Raw genomic sequence first — 18,521 nt, 5'->3', positions numbered from 1 at the left:
GAGGCCATTCGGCCCTTCGAGCCAGCCTTCTCCCCATAACCCTTGACATCCGCACCAATCAAGAATCTAGCTATCTGCATCACGCCCAACGACTTGGCCTCCACAGCCGTCTCTGCCAAATAAATTCCACAGATTCACCACCCTCCGACTAAAGAAATTCCTCCTCATCTCGTTTCTAAAGGTACGTCCTTTAATTAAGTGTGGCACGGTGGCGCAGCGGTAGAGTTGCTGCCTTACAGCGAATGCAGCGCCGGAGACTCAGGTTCGATCCTGACTATGGAGTTTGTACGTTCTCCCCATGACCTGCGTGGGTTTTCTCCGAGATCTTCGGTTTCCTCCCACACTCCAAAGACGTACAGGCATGTAGGTTAATTGACTGGGTAAATGTAAAAATTGTCCCTAGTGTGTGTAGGATAGTGTTAGTGTGCAGGGATCGCTGGGCGGCGCGGACTCGGTGGACCGAAGTGCCTGTTTCCACGCTGTATCTCTAAAAATAATTTTTTAAAAAAATTCTGAGGATGTGCCCTCTGGTCCTAGACTCTCCCACTAGTGGAAACATTCTCCCACTAGTGGAACCATCCTCTCCACATCCACTCTATCCGGGCCTTTCACTATTCGGTATGTTTCAATCAGGTCCCTCCTCATCTGTATACCTGTGTGTCTGTATAGGTATTGGTTTATTGTCATGTACACCTAGATACAGTGGAAAAACTTTGATTCACGTCTTATCCAGGTAAATAATACAATCAAGGGCACAAATCATATCAGATGGCACTGTGGCGCATCGGTAGAGAGTTGCTGCCTGACAGCGGCAGAGATCCAGGTTCAATTCTGACTACAGGTGCTGTCTCGATGAAAGATGGACACAAAATGGTGGAGTAACTCAGCGGGTCAGGCAGCATTTCTGGAGAAAAAGGATGGGTATTGTTTTCGGTCGTAACCCTTCTTCAGACTCCAGATTAGTTCCTTCCTTGTGATCACACTCCAGATTGGACCTCTCATATACACACACTGAACTTTTTTTCTCGTTTATTGTATTGTTTATTGTATTGCTTACAGAGTACTATGTTCACATATCCTGTTGTGCTGCTGCAAGTCAGAATTTCATAGTTCTAACTAGGACATCTTTATACTGAAACTCTCGTTTGTTCATTTGTTTGTTCCTGAAGTACAGCCAAACCAGTAAACGATAGCGCGACAATTTTAGACCCACCTTACTCACCGACGTCCCTGTGGTGCTAATGGAAGAAGTTTCATTGAAATCGGTGTAATATTTTTAGTTATTCACATTTTACAGTTTAAATCTATCTCCTAGGGAGGGAGGGGGAGGGAGGGGAGGGAGGGAGGGTTGAGGGGGATGGAGTGGGGGGGGAGAGGTGAAGGGGGAAGGGGGAGGGGGAGGGTAGGGTGAGGGGAGGGGAGGGGGTTGGAGGCAGGGGGGAGGGGGAAGGGAGGAGGGGGAGGAGGGAGGGAAGCCGTGACGGGGGTGGGAGGAGGGGGAGGGGGAGAGGAGAGGGTGCTGCACCAATGCAGGAGAGGTTTGGGCCCAACGGGTCCACTTGGTCTAGTTTGACAATAAAACACTCTTGATTCTTGACTCATATGGCTGTATTCCAGATCTCCCAGTCTACCCGCATTGCACTTTTTTCAATCTGCACTTTCACAATATCTGCACTCGGTTTCCTTTCTAATTTCCGCTACCTGTTGCACTTATGTTTAGTTTAGTTTACTTTAGCCATATAGGATGGAAACAGGCCCTTCGGCCCAACATGTCCACACCGACCAACGACAACCCAAACACACAAGTTCTAACCTGGACACTAGGGACAATTTACAGGAACCAATTGACCAACAAACCTGCATGTGTTTGGAATGTGGAAGGAAGCCGTCTGTCTGTACGGAGTTTGTACGTTCTTCCCGTGACCTGCGTGGGTTTTCTCCGAGGGCTCCGGTTTCCTCCCACATTCCAAAGACGTACAGGTTTGTAGGCTAATTGGCTCTTGTACATTGTCCCTAGTGTCTAGGACAGATACATGACAAAGAGAATAACGGTTAGTGCAAGATAGTCTGAGGGCCTTCAATGAGGCAGATAATAGCTCAGGATTGCGCTGTAGTTGTTGGAGTCTGAAGAAGGGTTACGACCGAAAACGATACCCATCCAGAATCAGTATCCCGCTCCTGCTTTTTCCCCATATCCCTTGATTCCGTTAGCCCAAAGAGCTAAATCTAACGCTCTCTTGAAAACATCCAGTGAATTTGCCTCCACTGCCTTCTGTGGCAGAGAATCCCACAGATTCACAACTCTCTGGGTGAGTAAGTTTTTCCTCATCTCAGTCCTAAATGGTCTGCCTACCCCTTATTCTTAAACTGTGATTCTGTCTTTAATTGGGTGGCGCAGCGGTAGAGTTGCTGCCTCACGTCGCCAGAGACCCCGGTTCGATCCTGACTACGGGTGCTGTCTGTACGGAGTTTGTACGTTCTCCTCGTGACCTGCGTGGGTTTTCTCCAGGATGTTCGGTTTCCTCCCACACTCTGAAGACGTGCAGGTTTGTAGGTTAATCGGCTTGGTGTAAATGTAAAAATCGTCCCTAGGTGTGTGTAGGATAGCGTTAGTGCGCGGGGATCGCTGGTCGGGCGCGGACACGGTGGGCCGAAGGGCCTGTTTCCGCGCCGCATCTCTGAACAAAACTAAACTAAGTTGGAAATTGAGGTTTAACCAGCGCATCCTTGACAATTGCAGAAGATTAAGTCGAGTCGCCGTTTTGGTGTCATCATTCACTATTTGTGCCGTCTCAGTTGTTTCACCTCAGTCACTTTCTATCAGGACTTAGAACCTTGAGTTTCTCCCAGTCGATGTGTCCGTAATACCTGCAGGTACGAGCAATCATTCTCAAGGTTCCTGTCCTGCAGTTGTGCATAGCAACTGACTGATTACTTTTACAGAGTCCAACATTAAACCACGTCCATCAAACAACACAAATAAGCTGTTTATTTAAACGCTGTTATCAAAAGGCAACGCAGGAGCTGGTTTATGTCAAGGATAGGCACAAAGTGCTGGAGTAACTCAGCGGGTCAGGCAGCATCTCCGGAGAAAAAGGACATGTTGACGTTTCGGATCGAGACTGAAGAAATGGTCCCAACCTAAGATGATACCCATCGTTTTTCTCCAGAGATGCTACTTGACCTGCTGAGTTAGAAACACAGAAACATAGACAATAGGTGCAGGAGTAGGCCATTCGGCCCTTCGAGCCAGCACCGCCATTCAAGTTGATCACGGCTGATCATCCAAAATCTGTACCCCGTTCCTGCTTTCTCCCCATATCCCTTGATTGCGTTAGCCCTAAGAGCTATATCTAACTCTCTCTTGAAAACATCCAGTGAATTGGCCTCCAATGCCTTCTGTGGCAGAGAATTCCACAGATTCACAACTTTCTGGGTGAAAAAGTTTTTCCTCATTTCAGTTTCAAGTGGCCTACCCCTTATTCTCAAACTGTGTCCCCTGGTTCTGGACTCCCCCAAAATGGGGAACATTTTTCCTGCATCTAGCGTGTCCAATCCCTTAAGAATTTTATATGTTTCTAAAGGATCCCCTCTCATTCTTCTCAATTCCAGTGAATATAAGGCCAGTCGATCCACTCTTTCATCATATGTCAGTCCCCAGCGTTTTGTATCTATATAAATGGTGCGTTGTTTCCAGGAATCTGCTGCCACAGCGATTGAAAGTAGCGGCACGGTGGCGCAGCGGCAGAGTTGCTGCTTTACAGCGCCAGAAACTCGGATTCGATGCTGACTTTGTGTACAGTCTGTACGGAGTTTGTACGTTCTCTCCCCGTGACCATGTACGCGGGTTTTCTCCAGGTGCTCCAGTTTCCTCCCACCCTCCAAAGACGTACAGGTTTGTAGGTTAATTGGCTTTGGTACAATTGTAAATTGTCCCTATTGTGTAGGACAATGCTAGTGTGTGGGGATCGCTGGTCGGAAACGATTCGGGAGGCCAAAGGGCTTGTTTCTGCACTGTATCTCTAAATTCCAAAGGTGGACAGGGTGGTTAAGAAGGCTTTCACCATATCGGCCTTCAACAGTCAGAGTTTTGACAATAGAACCAGGGGCCACACAGTCTAAGAATAAAGGAGAGGCCATTTAAAACTGAGGTGAGAAGAAACTTTTTCACCCAGAGAGTTGTGAATTTGTGGAATTCTCTGCCACAGAGGGCAGTGGAGGCCAATTCACTGGATGAATTTAAAGGAGAGTTAGATAGAGCTCTAGGGGCTAGTGGAATCAAGGGATATGGGGAGATGGCAGGCACGGGTTACTGATTGTGGATGATCAGCCATGATCACAATGAATGGAGGTGCTGGCTCGAAGGGCCAAAAGGTCTCCTCCGGCACCTATTTTCCATGTTTCTATGTAGAAGTTGGGAGGTCATGTTACAGTTGTACAAGATGCCCTCTGGTTCTCGATTTCCCCACCCAGGGCAAGAGACTCTGAGCGTCCACCCGATCTATTCCTCTCATGACATTGTACACCTCTTCCAGACAGCACTACGAAACCATGTGTTTTTTTTTGTTACAACAATCCAGTAATGCTATTATTGATATCTGCGTTATTTAAAAATTCTGAATGTAGCTATTCTTCAGCTGCCATGGTGGGTGACTAACACACATCGCACATTTACTGGAGCGCGCCTGTGGCTGCTAACTGAGTGAAACCATCATGTTGCACTCCAGATGGCAAAACGCAAAGTATCAAGTAAATACCGGTTTCAGCGTTCCTTAACAATAGGGGTGGAGTTAATTGCGTGAGGCTCATGCACGTTTGGAAGCCTCACGTCTCGGGAACGCGTGCACGCGCACGCACACACACACAGGGCACGCTTGCACACAAACTCACTTACACACGCAAACACGCACATGCGCACGCACACGTGCACGCACGTACGCTCTCACAGCGATGCTACGCTGAGGCTCCATGAGGCGCTGGTCAGGCCGCACTTGGAATATCGTGAGCAGCTTTGGGTCACCGTATCTGAGGAGGGAGGATGTGCTGGCTCTGGAGAGGGTCCAGAGGAGGTTTACAAGAATGATCCCAGGAATGAGTGGGTTAACATACGATGAGCGTTTGTCGGCACTGGGCCTGTACTCGCTGGAGTTTAGAAGAATGAGGGTGGGGGGACCTCATTTGAAACGTACTGAATAGTAAAAGGCTTGGATAGAGTGGATGTGGAGAGGATGTTTCCACTAGTGGGAGAGTCTAGGACCAGAGGTCACAGCCTCAGAATTAAAGGACGTTCCTTTAAGAAGGAGATGAGGAGGAATTTCTTTAGTCAGAGGGTGGTGAAGCTGTGGAATTATTTGCCACAGAAGGCTGTGGAGACCAAGTCAATGGATATTTTAAAGGCAGAGATAGATAGATTATTGATTAGTACGGGTGGTCAGAGGTTATGAGGAGAAGGAAGGGGAATAGGGTTAGGAGGGAGAGATAGATCGGCCATGATTGAATGGCGGAGTGGACTCGATGGGCTGAATGGCCTAATTCTGCTCCTATCACTTACGACCTTATGACGCATGCACACACAAAGACATGCTTGCACACATGAACACATCTACAAACGTACACACTAATGGCAAGTACACACACAGACATGCATGCACACATGCGTGCACACACACACACATGTGCATGCACAGACACACACACACGCAAACACGTGCGCATGTATGCACACACATACATACTCATACATCATGTTATAGATGTCATAGAGTCTTACAGCATCGAATATAGAAGTTGGGATGTAATGTTAAAATTGTACAAGGCATTGGTGAGGCCGAATCTGGAGTATGGTGTGCAGTTCTGGTCGCCAAATTATAGGAAGGATGTCGACAAAATGGAGAGGGTACAGAGGAGATTTACTAGAATGTTGCCTGGGTTTCAGCACTTAAGCTACAGAGAGAGGTTGAACAGGTTGGGTCTTTATTCTTTATTCTTTGGAGCATAGAAGGTTGAGGGGGGACTTGATAGAGGTTTTTTAAATTTTAAGAGGGACGGACAGAGTTGACGTGGGTAGGCTTTTCCCTTTGAGAGTGGGGAAGATTCCAACAAGGGGACATAGCTTCAGAATTGAGGGACAAAAGTTTAGGGGTAACATGAGGGGTAACTTCTTTACTCAGAGGGTGGTGGCTGTATGGAATGGGCTTCCGGTGGAAGTGGTGGAGGCAGGCTCGATTTTATTATTTAAGAGTAAATTGGATAGGTATATGGATGGGAGGGGATTGGAGGGTTATGGTCTGAGAGCAGGTAGATGAGACTAGGTCAGAGAGAGTGGTCGGCATGGACTGGTAGGGCCGAACGGGCCTGTTTCCGTGCTGTAGTTGTTATATGGTTATATGGTTATATGATAACAGGCCCTTTGGCCCAACTTGCCCACACTGGCCAACGTGTCCCATCTACACTGGTCCCCACTCCCGCGTTTGGCCCACATGCCTCTAAATCTGTCCCATCCATGTACCTGTTCAAATGCTTCTTAAACATTGCTATAGCCCCTGCCTCAACTACCTCTTCCAGCAGCTCATTCCATACACCCACCACGCTTTGTGTATAAAAGCTACCTCTCAGGTTCTTATTAAATCTTTCCCCCGTGAATGAATTCCATAGATTCATCATCCTCTGACTAAAGAAATTCCTCCTCATCTTTATAAAGTTATGTCCTCTTATTCTGAGGCTATGACCTCTGGTCCTTGACCCTACGATTAACGGAAACATTCTGTCCACATCCACTCTATCCAGACCTTTCACTATTCTGTACGTTTCAATGAGACCCCCCCTTTATCCTTCTGATCTCCAGTGAGTACAGGCCCAAACGCTCATCATATGTTAACCCTCTCATCCTCCTTTGGACCCTCGCCAATGCCAGCACATCCTCCCTCAGATAAGGGGCACAAAACAGCTCACGATGCTCCTAATAACTTGGATTGAAGGATGATACACAGCTTCTCTACATCCTCCTGGTGTCACACCACCTAAACTGATGTGCCGCATGCAGTCCAATTAACTTGAATGGGGTTGCTGACCTCCATTAAAAAGATAGTCAGAGCGAAGTGTTATTTTTGCATTTTATTTTAATTAACATTAATATTTTTAATTCGTTTACATAAAAAAGTCGAACGCGGCCTTAATTGCTGGCAGCCTTGGTTTGTGAATTTTGTGAAAAGTCCTTTGTGGATATTTAAAAGCACCATGATATTGGTGCTGCCACATTACTGAAGCTTGGATAATCCGTCTCGCTAAACAAGCTGTCAAAAGTCGGGAGGAAACATATCATCTCATCCACAAGATGGCGTCTCTGTGACTTTCTCTCTCCCTGTGTACCACCTTGAAGCGTCTGAGGAAGGGGGTCTCGACCCGATACGTCACCCGTTCCTTCTCTCCAGAGATGCTGCCTGTCCCGCTGAGTAACTCCAGCTTTTTGTGTCTATCCACTGCCTTGAATTGTGGGCCGGTCCTTTAGAATTGGGGGACACGCAGACAGTCTGATTCTCTTTCTAGTCTGAAGATAGACACGGGGGAGTTGGGGGTAACTCAAACGGGTCAGGCAGCATCTCTGGAGAAATAGAATGGGTGACGTTTCAGGTCGAGACCCTTCTTCAGATGGAGAGTCAGGGGAAAGGGAGAGGAGAGGTACAGGCGATGATGTAGAGAGATACAGAACAAATGAATGAAAGACATGCAAAAAAGTAATGAAGATAAAGGAAACAGGCCATTGTTAGCCGTGGGCTAGGTGAGAACGAATTACAGACAATGAGCCTCAACGACTTTGAAGTTGGTACAACGACTCGTGTGGTGAATCTGTGGAATTCTCTGCCGCAGATGGCTGTGGCAGCAAAGTTAAGGGGCCTGTCCCACTTAGGCGGTTTTTTAGGCGACTGCCGGCAACTGTCAAAGTCGTAGCAGATGGCCAAAATTTTCTTTTACCCGACAACAATGACCACGACAATGACCACGACAACAACCATGACAATGCCAAGTCAGGTGGAGATTACACCGTCTTCGGAAACATCGCAAAATTCCCACGCTGTCAATGCTTCTCCGGCGTCCTAATTTTCGCTGAAATCACTGACATATTTGAGTTTTAGACAATAGACAATAGACAATAGGTGCAGGAGGAGGCCATTCGGCCCTTTGAGCCAGCACCGCCATTCAATGTGATCATGGCTGACCATTCTCAATCAGAGCCCTGTTCCTGCTTTCTCCCCATACCCCCTGACTCCGCTATCCTTAAGAGCTCTATCTAGCTCTCTCTTGAATGCATTCAGAGAATTGGCCTCCACTGCCTTCTGAGGCAGAGAATTCCACAGATTCACAACTCTATGACTGAAAAAGTTTTTCCTCATCTCAGTTCTAAATGGCCTACCCCTTATTCTTAAACTGTGGCCCCTTGTTCTGGACTCCCCCAACATTGGGAACATGTTTCCTGCCTCTAACGTGTCCAACCCCTTAATAATCTTATACGTTTCGATAAGATCTCCTCTCATCCTTCTAAAATTTTTGAAATATAACATCTTGCCCGGGTTACTTGGCATAACAAGGCATAAACCAGATTGACTTCCAGTTTACTAATAGCAGTATTAAGAAATGTAATTTTAAAAGTGGTTAAATAGATTTTTGTGCGGAGTGTGGGCATTCTTTGAAAATGTACGGGAGATGCATATCTGGTTTCTGGGTTGCATATCTGGGTTGGGAGCCTACTTTAAATGTAATCGCTGATGGCCATAAACATCGCGAAAATTCCCACGCTTACCTGACCGTCAAACTGTCGCCTCCAATCTACCTGTCAAATGTCCTGACGGTAAATAAATTGGTTAAACACAAGCATTTTATGGTATTTTGAAATGACTTTACTTGTTTTAATATTATGTGCTTCTAAATGCATCTAAGAGAACCCAGCAAACCTGGGGACAGCATGCGACAGCGCCCGCAATAAGCAACGATACCTGGCGACAAGCCAGCTGTCGCCGAGAGATTTCACTCCGAATGATTTCTCAGCGACGCGCTGCGATCCACTACGATTCTTGGAAGACTCCTCACGATCATGCCCGCGACACCCCAGCGAACTGTCGGCGATAGCCTAGTCACCGGCAGTCGCCTTAAAATCACCTAAAGTGGGACAGGCCCTTATAGGTAGATTCTTGGTTAGTATGGGGTGCCAGAGGTTATGGGGAGAAGGCAGGAGAGATAGAATAGCCATGATTGAATGACGGTACAGACTTGATGGGGTAAATGGCCTTATTCTACCCCTCTCTCTGATGATCTTACGATTGTATGACTGTTAACGGCATGTTTGTGTTGTCATTTGTAAGCGGAGCACCAAGGTACATTCCTTGTATATGCACATACTTGGCCAATAAACTTATCAATCAATTAATCAATTAATTAATCAATTGATTAATTATTTTTTTAAAAATTGATTATGACTTGGGTGGGGTACGGGGAGAGAGGGAGAGGGGGAGGGGGAGAGGGGGGAGGGGGAGGGGGAGGAAGAGGGAGGGGAGGGGGAGGAAGGGAGGGAGGGAGGGAGGGAGGGAGAGAAAAAGGGAGAGAGAAAGGGAGAGAGAAAGGGAGAGAGAGAGGGAGAGAGAGAGGGAGAGAGGGAGGGAGAGAGGGAGGGAGAGAGGGAGGAGATGCAAGGGTTACTTGAAGTTGGAGAAATCAATATTCATGCCACTGGGCTGGAAGCTGCCTGAGCAAAATATGAGGTGTCTATTTCCAGTCTGTTTATCCAAAACAGATAACTCACTGAGAGCTGCTGTGAATGTGTCTGTGAAGCTGGGTCAAGGACAAGCTCTTTCCAAACTCCGACACCCGCTGATCAGAGCCAGGAAGGTTTAATTCGCCAGGAACCCAGGAGAAACGTTGGTGGGCAGCCGAATCCGAAGGTCCTTGTACAGCAACCAGAGAACGTCAACACCGCGGTAGGGCGGCACAGGTGGCGCAGCGGTAGAGTTGCTGCCTTACAGCGAATGCAGCACCAGAGACTCAGGTTCGATCCTGACTATGGGCGCCGTCTGTACGGAGTTTGTACGTTCTCCCCGTGACCTGCGTGGGTTTTCTCCGAGATCTTCGGTTTCCTCCCACACTCCAAAGACGTACAGGTTTGTAGGTTAATTGGCTGGGCAAATGTAAAAATTGTCCCTAGTAGGTGTAGGATGGTGTTAGTGTGCGGGGATCGCTGGGCGGCGCGGACCCGGTGGGCCGAAGGGCCTGTTTCTGCACTGTATCTCTGTATCTCTAAATCTAAAAGATGTGTAAATGTATATCGCCAGTGCGTGGGGAGGGGGTGTAGTGTAGAGAGTAAAACTAAGGGCAAGGGCGGCACGGTGGCACAGCTGGTAGAGTTGCTGCCCCACAGAACTAGAGACGGGTTCGATCCCGACTGCGGGTGCTGTCTGTACGGAGTTTGTACGTTCTCCCCCTGGCCTGCGTGGGTTTTCACCGGGTGCTCCGGTTTCCTCCCACACTCCAAAGACGTACAACTTTGTGGGCTAATTGACGTGGTGTAATTGTAAATTGTCCCTGGTGTGTGTAGGTTAGAGTTAGTGTACGGGGTGATCGCTGGTCGGCGCGGACTCGGTGGGCCGAAGGGCCTGTTTCCACGCTGTATCTCTAACCTAAACTAAACCAAACTAAACTCAGGATGAATGTTAGTGGGCAGTGGAATCCGAAGGTCCTTGTACATCAACCAATGTCCTTTTGATCGTTGCTTTTTACAAATCTTTCATTCGTTTGTTCTATTTACCATCTCTATCTCTCGTTTACCACTCCCCTGGCTATCAGTCTGAAGATGGGTCTCGACCCGAAACGTCACCTATTCTTTTTCTCCAGAGATGCTGCCTGTCCCGCAGAGTTACTCCACCATTTTGTGTCTATAACCAATGTCATCACCTTAGTAGATAGAGTGAACCATTAGGAGGCTCAAAGATACGTTAATGTAAGAAAATAACTGCAGATGCTGGTACAAATCGAAGGTATTTATTTCACAAAATGCTGGAGTAACTCAGCAGGTCAGGCAGCATCTCAGGGGAGAAGGAATGGGTGACGTTTCGGGTCGGTCAGTTTAGAAGAAGGGTCTCGACCCGAAACGTCACCCATTCCTTCTCTCCTGAGATGCTGCCTGACCTGCTGAGTTACTCCAGCATTTTGTGAAATAAAAAAGATACGTTAATGTTGATCGCAAGTGGGTGGAGAGCGGGCGTAGAGTGAAGAATGATATGGAGAGTAGGAGTGGCCCGGTGGCGCAGCGGTGGAGTTTGCTGCCAGGTTCAACCTTGACCTGACCGTCGATCACCCACACACACTAGTTCCATCCTACACACTGGGGACAATTTACAGACGCCAATGAACCTACAAAACCTGCACGTCTTTGGAGTGTGGGAGGAAACCGGAGCACCCGGAGAAAACCCACGCACGTCACAGGGAGAACGTACAAACTCCGCACAGACAGCACCCGTGGACAGGTTCGAACCCGAACCTCTGGTGCCATGGGGCAGCAACTCTGCCGCTGCGCCACCGTGCCGCCCCGCTGCGCAAACATCCCGGGATATACAGAGAGAAGAGAACGTTCCGCGCTCGAAGGTGCATGGGGTGATGCACTAACACGACGTCAAAGGAGTTCGGTCCAAGAATAAGGACAGTTGTACAGGGCCCTAGTGAGACCGCACCTGGAGTACTGTGTGCAGTTTTGGTCTCCAAATTTGAGGAAGGATATTCTTGCTATTGAGGACGTGCAGCGTAGGTTTACTAGGTTAATTCCCGGAATGGCGGGACTGTCATATGTTGAAAGATTGGAGCGAGTAGGCTTGTATAAACTGGAATTTAGAAGGATGAGAGGGGATCTTATCGAAACGTATAAGGTTATTAAGGGGTTGGACACGTTAGAGGCAGGAAACATGTTCCCAATGTTGGGGGAGTCCAGAACAAGTGGCCACAGTTTAAGAATAAGGGGTAGGACATTTAGAACTGAGATGAGGAAAAACTTTTTCAGTCAGAGAGTTGTAAATCTGTGGAATTCTCTGCCTCAGAAGGCAGTGGAGGCCAATTCTCTGAATGCATTCAAGAGAGAGCTGGATAGAGCTCTTAAGGATAGCGGAGTCAGGGGGTATGGGGAGAAGGCAGGAACGGGGTACTGATTGAGAATGATCCGCCATGATCACATTGAATGGCGGTGTTGGCTCGAAGGGCCGAATGGCCTACTCCTGCGTCTATTGTCTGTCTATTGTCTATTGCCAGAGACTGAATGACGGAATGTCAGACTTGGGAGCAAAGGCTTTGTGACGAAAGAAAGGAGGGTGACTTGAGTTAGGCCGAGTGATCAGAGAACTGGACAGGCAATTCCCAGCACTGAACTAACCCTGGGTTTTGACAAGGCCAGGAAGAGCCTTATGTGGGCGGCATGGTGGCTCAGTGGCGGGTTGCTGCCTCACAGAGCCAGAGATCCGGGTTCGATCCTGACCACGTGTGGTGTCGGTGCGGAGTCTGTGCGTTCTCCCCGTAACCACGTGGATTTCTTCCGGGCGCTCCGGTTTCCTCCCGCACTCCGATAGACTTTAGACTTTGGAGAAACAGCACGGAAACAGGCCCTTCGGCCCACCAAGTCCGCGCCGACCCAGCGATCACCCCGTACACAAACACTGTGCTCAAAACTAGGGACAATTTTTACCGAAGCCAATGAAACTACGAACCTGGACGTCTTTGGAGTGTGGGAGGAAACCCACGCAGGTCAAGGAGGGAACGTTCAAACTCCGTACCATCATTGACCCGAGTCAGGATCGAACCCGGGACTCTGGCGCTGTAAAGCAGCAACTCTACCGCTGCGCACGACTGCAGTGAAATCCAGGGATATGGAGAGAAAAGCACATTCCATGCTCGAAGATACCTCGGGCGATGCACTGGAGTGTGTAAGACAGTGTATGGGATGGTCGCTGGTCGGCGCAGGCTCGCCGGGCCGAAGAACCTGCTTCCGCGCGGCATCTGTAATGTCTAAAGAGTTAATGGTTGCCAACTTCCTCACTCCAAAATAAGGGACAAGGTGACGTCACCGCCCCGCGCCCCACGTGACCTCACCCAGCCAGCGGCCACGTGCTCCCGCTCCACCAATGGCGGCCGCCCGGGCTGGGAGGTTGGTTGCTATGCAACCGCCGTCAGGCGTAGCCCGGGCCTACACTGTCCGGGACTACAGTGTCCGGGCCTACAGTTTCTGGGCCTACAGTGTCCGGGCCTACGGTGTCCGGGCCTACAGTGTCCGGGCCTACAGTGTCCGGGCCTACAGTGTCCGGGCCTACAGTGTCCGGGCCTACAGTGTCCGGGCCTACAGTGTCCGGACCCTACAGTGTCCGGGCCTACAGTGTCCGGGCCTACAGTGTCCGGGCCTACAGTGTCCGGGCCTACAGTGTCCGGGCCTACAGTGTCCGGGCCTACAGTGTCCGGGCCTACAGTGTCCGGGCCTACAGTGTCCGGGCCTACAGTGTCTGGGCCTACAGTGTCCGGGCCTACAGAGTCCGGGCCCTACAGTGTCTGGGCCTACAGTGTCTGGGCCTACAGCACCGTCCGGGCCTAATACGGGACAAGGGCGGTCCCGTACGGGACGAACCAATTTAGCCCAAAATACGGGATGTCCCGGCTAATACGGGACAGTTGGCAACCCTAGAAGAGATTTTTTTAAAAGCTGGAGTAACTCAGCGGGGACAGGCAGCATCTGTGCAATTTGTAACTGTGCTTTTGCATCTGTTGGTTTGCTGGCGAGTCTCACCACAACCCAGGTCCCTGGCTACTCGCGTCCTCAGTGCAAATGCCTTGGAGTTGCTGATCAGGCCGCTGTAATAGGCAGAGTACCAGTGCACATTGCAGGAAACATTGTTATAATAGCCGGGCAAAAAAAAAAAAACTTGTGCAAGATGTGTGTGTGTGTGTGTGTGTGAGAGAGAGATAAGAGCCGGCCTTTCAAACGAGGAGCCGAGCTGCCTCCTGAGTTAGTGGCGTCTCGTGCCAGCATCAGGTGATAATTCACACATGGGGAAAGGAAGCACGATTTGCATTTATATAGCATCTTTGATCTCTTCGGGGTCATTGCAAGCTGCCTTCCAGCACCATTTAGAATGAGGTTTTGTTGCAGAGCAGAATACACGGGAGGCAATTTGCTTACAGCAATCTCCCGCAGGCAGGGACCTCCCCCCGTCTGCAAACAAGAGTGGGGAGATACTGGTACAGATCAAAGGTATTTATTCACAAAATGCTGGAGTAACTCAGCAGGTCAGGCAGCATCTCAGGAGAATAGGAATGGGTGACGTTTCGGGTCGAGACCCTTCTTCAGACTGGTGGGTGTATGGAACGAGCTGCCAGAGGAGGTAGTTGAGGCTGGGACTAATCCGACGTTTAAGAAACAGTTGGACAGGTACATGGATAGGACAGGTTTGGAGGGTTATGGACCAAGCGCAGGCAAGTGGGACTTGGGTAGCTGGGACATTGTTGGCCGGTGTGGGCGAGTTGGGCCGAAGGGCCTGTTTCCACACCGTGTCACTCTATGACTCTCTGACTCACAACGCCGCTATTGTACCTGCCTCCACTATCACCCAGCACTCACCATCTTGCCCCACACATCTCCTTTGGACCTTCCCCCTCTAACCCTCAAACCTAGGCCCTCTAATCTTTGACATTTCCACGATGGGAGAAAATATTCTGACCGTCTTTCCTTCTCATAAATTCATACATTTTCCATCAGGTCTCCCGCCAGCCTCCAGAGAGAACAGTCCCTGCTGATTGAACCTGCAAGTATAGCCAAAACAATAGACAATAGACAATAGGTGCAGGAGGAGGCCATTCGGCCCTTCGAGCCAGCACCGCCATTCAATGTGATCATGGCTGATCATTCTCAATCAGTACGCCATTCCTGCCTTCTCCCCATACCCACTGACTCCGCGAACCTTAAGAGCTCTATCTAGCTCTCTCTTGAAAACCTCTAATCCAGGCAGTGTACTGGTAAACCTATTCTGCAACCCCCTCCAAAGCCTCCACGTCCTCCCTGTATTGGGATGACCACTGCCCGGTCCATCGCGGGCACTGACCTCCCCACCATCGAAGGGACCTGCAGGAGTCGCAGCCTCAAACAGGCAGCCAGCATCGTCAGAGACCCGCAGCACCCTGGCCACGCTCTCATTTCACCCCTGCCATCGGGAAGAAGGTACAGGCGCCTGAAAACTGTAACGTCCAGGTTCAGGGACAGCTTCCTGACTCTTGTGCCAGTATTGATGCATATTTACTGGTTGGCACGGTCATGGTGGGCCGAAGGGCCTCTTTATGTGCTATAAGACTCTATGATTCAAGCCATTAACCTTCGAACTCACGGACAGGAATGCCGTGCACTGAACTGGTTTAGTTTAGTTTAGTTTGGTTTGGTTTGGTTTGGTTTGGTTTGGTTTGGTTTGGTTTAGTTTAGAGATACAGCGTGGAAACAGGCCCTTCAGTCCACCGGGTCTGTGGCAACCAGCGATCCCCCTCACATTAACACTATGCTACACCAACTACGGGCAATTTACATTTATACCAAACCAATTAACCTACAAAGCTTGTACGTCTTTGGAGTGTGGGAGGAAACTGGAATACCCGGAGAAAACCCACGCAGTCACGGGGCAAAACGTACAAACTCCGTACAGATTTGAGTTAAGTTGAGTTGTGTTGAGTTGAGGTGAGGTGAGTTGAGGTGAGTTGAGGTGAGTTGAGGTGAGTTGAGTTGAGTTGAGTTGAGTTGAGTTGAGGTGAGTTGAGTTGAGTTGAGTTGAGTTGAGTTGAGTTGAGTTGAGTTGAGTTGAGGTGAGTTGAGTTGAGTTGAGGTGAGTTGAGTTGAGTTGAGTTGAGTTGAGTTGAGGTGAGTTGAGGTGAGTTGAGGTGAGGTGAGGTGAGTTGAGTTGAGTTGAGGTGAGGTGAGTTGAGGTGAGTTGAGTCGAGTCGAGTCGAGTCGAGTTGAGTCTATGCACTGAACCATATCTGGCTGGAGCTGTACATGTACATCATCTCTTCATGAAGATGTGATCCTCATGCAGAGCCAGGGTTAAGATTTTGTCCCAAGGGTGCTGTCATTACTCTTCACAATTTCCCCCTGGAGTGACACCCAAAGATTACATAAGATTGCTTAAGAGGAGCTATAATGCTCCATTAACGATGATGTACTGGCAGTGATGAAATGCCACAGACAGGAATCCTATTAAAAAAAGAGCAGTGCCTTCAATTATCAATCGATCTGTAAGATTCAAAGTGTAAGGAAGTAGCAGAGCAAAGATTCCAGCCGTGCTCTGCACAGCCACAACACTGGCGAGACCTGAAGGTAGACACAAAATGCTGGAGTAACTCAGCGGGTCAGGCAGCGTCTCTGGAGGGAAGGAATGGGTGGCGTTTCGGGTCGAGACCCTTCGTCAGACTGTGCGTCAGGGGAGAGGGAGATACCGAGATAAGGAAGAGTAAGATGTGAAAAAAGAGACATCAAAAGGGATGAGCGTTCAAGGAAGGTGTAGAATAGATCATTGTTAGCTTGGGGAAGGGGACAACATAGCAAAGAGAGATACAATGCAATCAGGGGGCAGTCAGATTGGTTGGAGAACTGGAGATCAAAGATATTAGAGGGCAGGATGGACCACTCCGTTTCCGTTACTCTTTGTGTTAAGAAACCTTTGAGCGAGCTGTCAGAATTAAAGGGCGTTCTTTTAGGAAGACGCTGAGGAGAAATTTCTTAAGTCAGAGGGTGGCGAATCTGTGGTATTAATTGCCACAGAAGGCTGTGGAGGCCAAGTCAGTGGATATTTTTAAGGCAGAGATAGATAGATTCTTGATGTCAGTACAGGTGTCAGAGGTGATGGGGAGAATGGGGTTAGGAGGGAAAGATAGATCAGCCATGATTGAATGGCAGAGTAGCCTTGATGGGCCGAATGGCCTAATTCCACTCCTATCACCTCTGACCGTATGACCTAACTTTAAAGTCAATCCCCTGTCTTGTGTGTTCCCCTCACAACCCCAACAGGAACACAACTTTGTCCACACTGGTAAACTGTTTAGTCCTGCTAACCGCAGTAATTAAATCATGCATTCATCTTTGATATCCTGGGAATATAAAACTGGTTTGTGCAACCAATTGACCCTTAGTCTCAGCATTAGCCAGTGTCTCTGAAGCAGACAATTAGACTTCCGATTTTAGCGACACAGCGCGGAAACAGGCCATTTGGCCCACTGAGTCCGCACCGATCCATGATCATCCCATTACACGAACACTGTCCGACACACACTGGGGACAATTTAACCGAAGCCAATTAACCTACGAACTAGTGTAGGAAGGAACTGCAGACACTGGTTTACACCAATGATAGGCACAAAATGCTGGAGTAACTCAGCGGGACAGGCAGCATCTCTGGAGAGAAGGAATGGGTGACGTTTCGGGTCGAGACCCTTCTTCTGACTGAGAGTCAGAGAGGTTCTTCAGACCATTCTTCAGACTTCTAAAGAATGGTCTCCACCGGAAACGTCACCCATTCCTTTTATCCAGAGATGCCGCCTGACCCGCTGAGTTACTCCAGCATTTTGTGCCCATCTGTCAAACCTACAAACTAGTACGTCTTTGGTATGTGGGCGGAAACCGGAGTAAACAACGGTTAGCAATATATTGATTAGCATCAAATAGAGAGAGTCAGAAAGTGATACAGGTAGGAACAGCAATAGGAATTAAAAAGAGAGTTAGATAGAGCTCTGGGGGCCAGCGGAATCAAGGGATATGGGGAGACGGCAGGCACGGGTTACTGATTGTGGACGATCAGCCACGATCACAATGAATGGCGGTGCTGGCTCGAAGGGCCAAATGGCCTCCTCCTGCACCTATTTTCTATGAATAGGAATACTTTACTGCCACATGTGACTGGGCACAGTGAGATTCTTTGCTTGCTTACACAATATATACAAATAGCAGCCACCTACGGTGCTGACGATGTTACAAAGCACGCCGGTTCTTCCTTTTGTCCCCCCCCCCCCACCAGCCGTTTCCCCCCCCCCCCCCGCCGGGTCCCCATTGTCCTTTGTGTCCCCCCCCCCCACACCCATTGTCCATTGTTCTCCCCCCCACCTCCCTCACGGCTCCCCCCCCCCCCCACGCTGGCTCCTCCATTGTTCTTCCCCTCCCCCCCCCCTCATGGAGGCCCTCCACCCTCCCATCGACCCGCGAGGCTTCATCAGAGGCCCCATCGTGGCGAGGCTTCACCGCAGTCAACGCTGAGGCCTCGCCCAGCAAACCGGCCCCCTCGGCCCAACGTGCCCACACCGACCGACATGTCCCATCTACACCAGTCCCACCTGCCCGCGTTTGGCCCTCTAAACGTACCCTATCCTTGTACCTGTCTAAATGTTTCTTAAACATTGCGATAGCCCCTGCCTCAACTACCTCCTCTGGCAGCTCGTTCCATACACCCACCACCCTTTGAGTGAAAACGTCACACCTC

This window comes from Rhinoraja longicauda, chromosome 12 (assembly GCF_053455715.1).
Source record: "Rhinoraja longicauda isolate Sanriku21f chromosome 12, sRhiLon1.1, whole genome shotgun sequence".
NCBI classification, from domain to species: domain Eukaryota; kingdom Metazoa; phylum Chordata; class Chondrichthyes; order Rajiformes; family Arhynchobatidae; genus Rhinoraja; species Rhinoraja longicauda.
The sequence above is the reverse complement of the archived record's forward strand: the minus strand, read 5'-3'. Positions refer to the sequence as shown.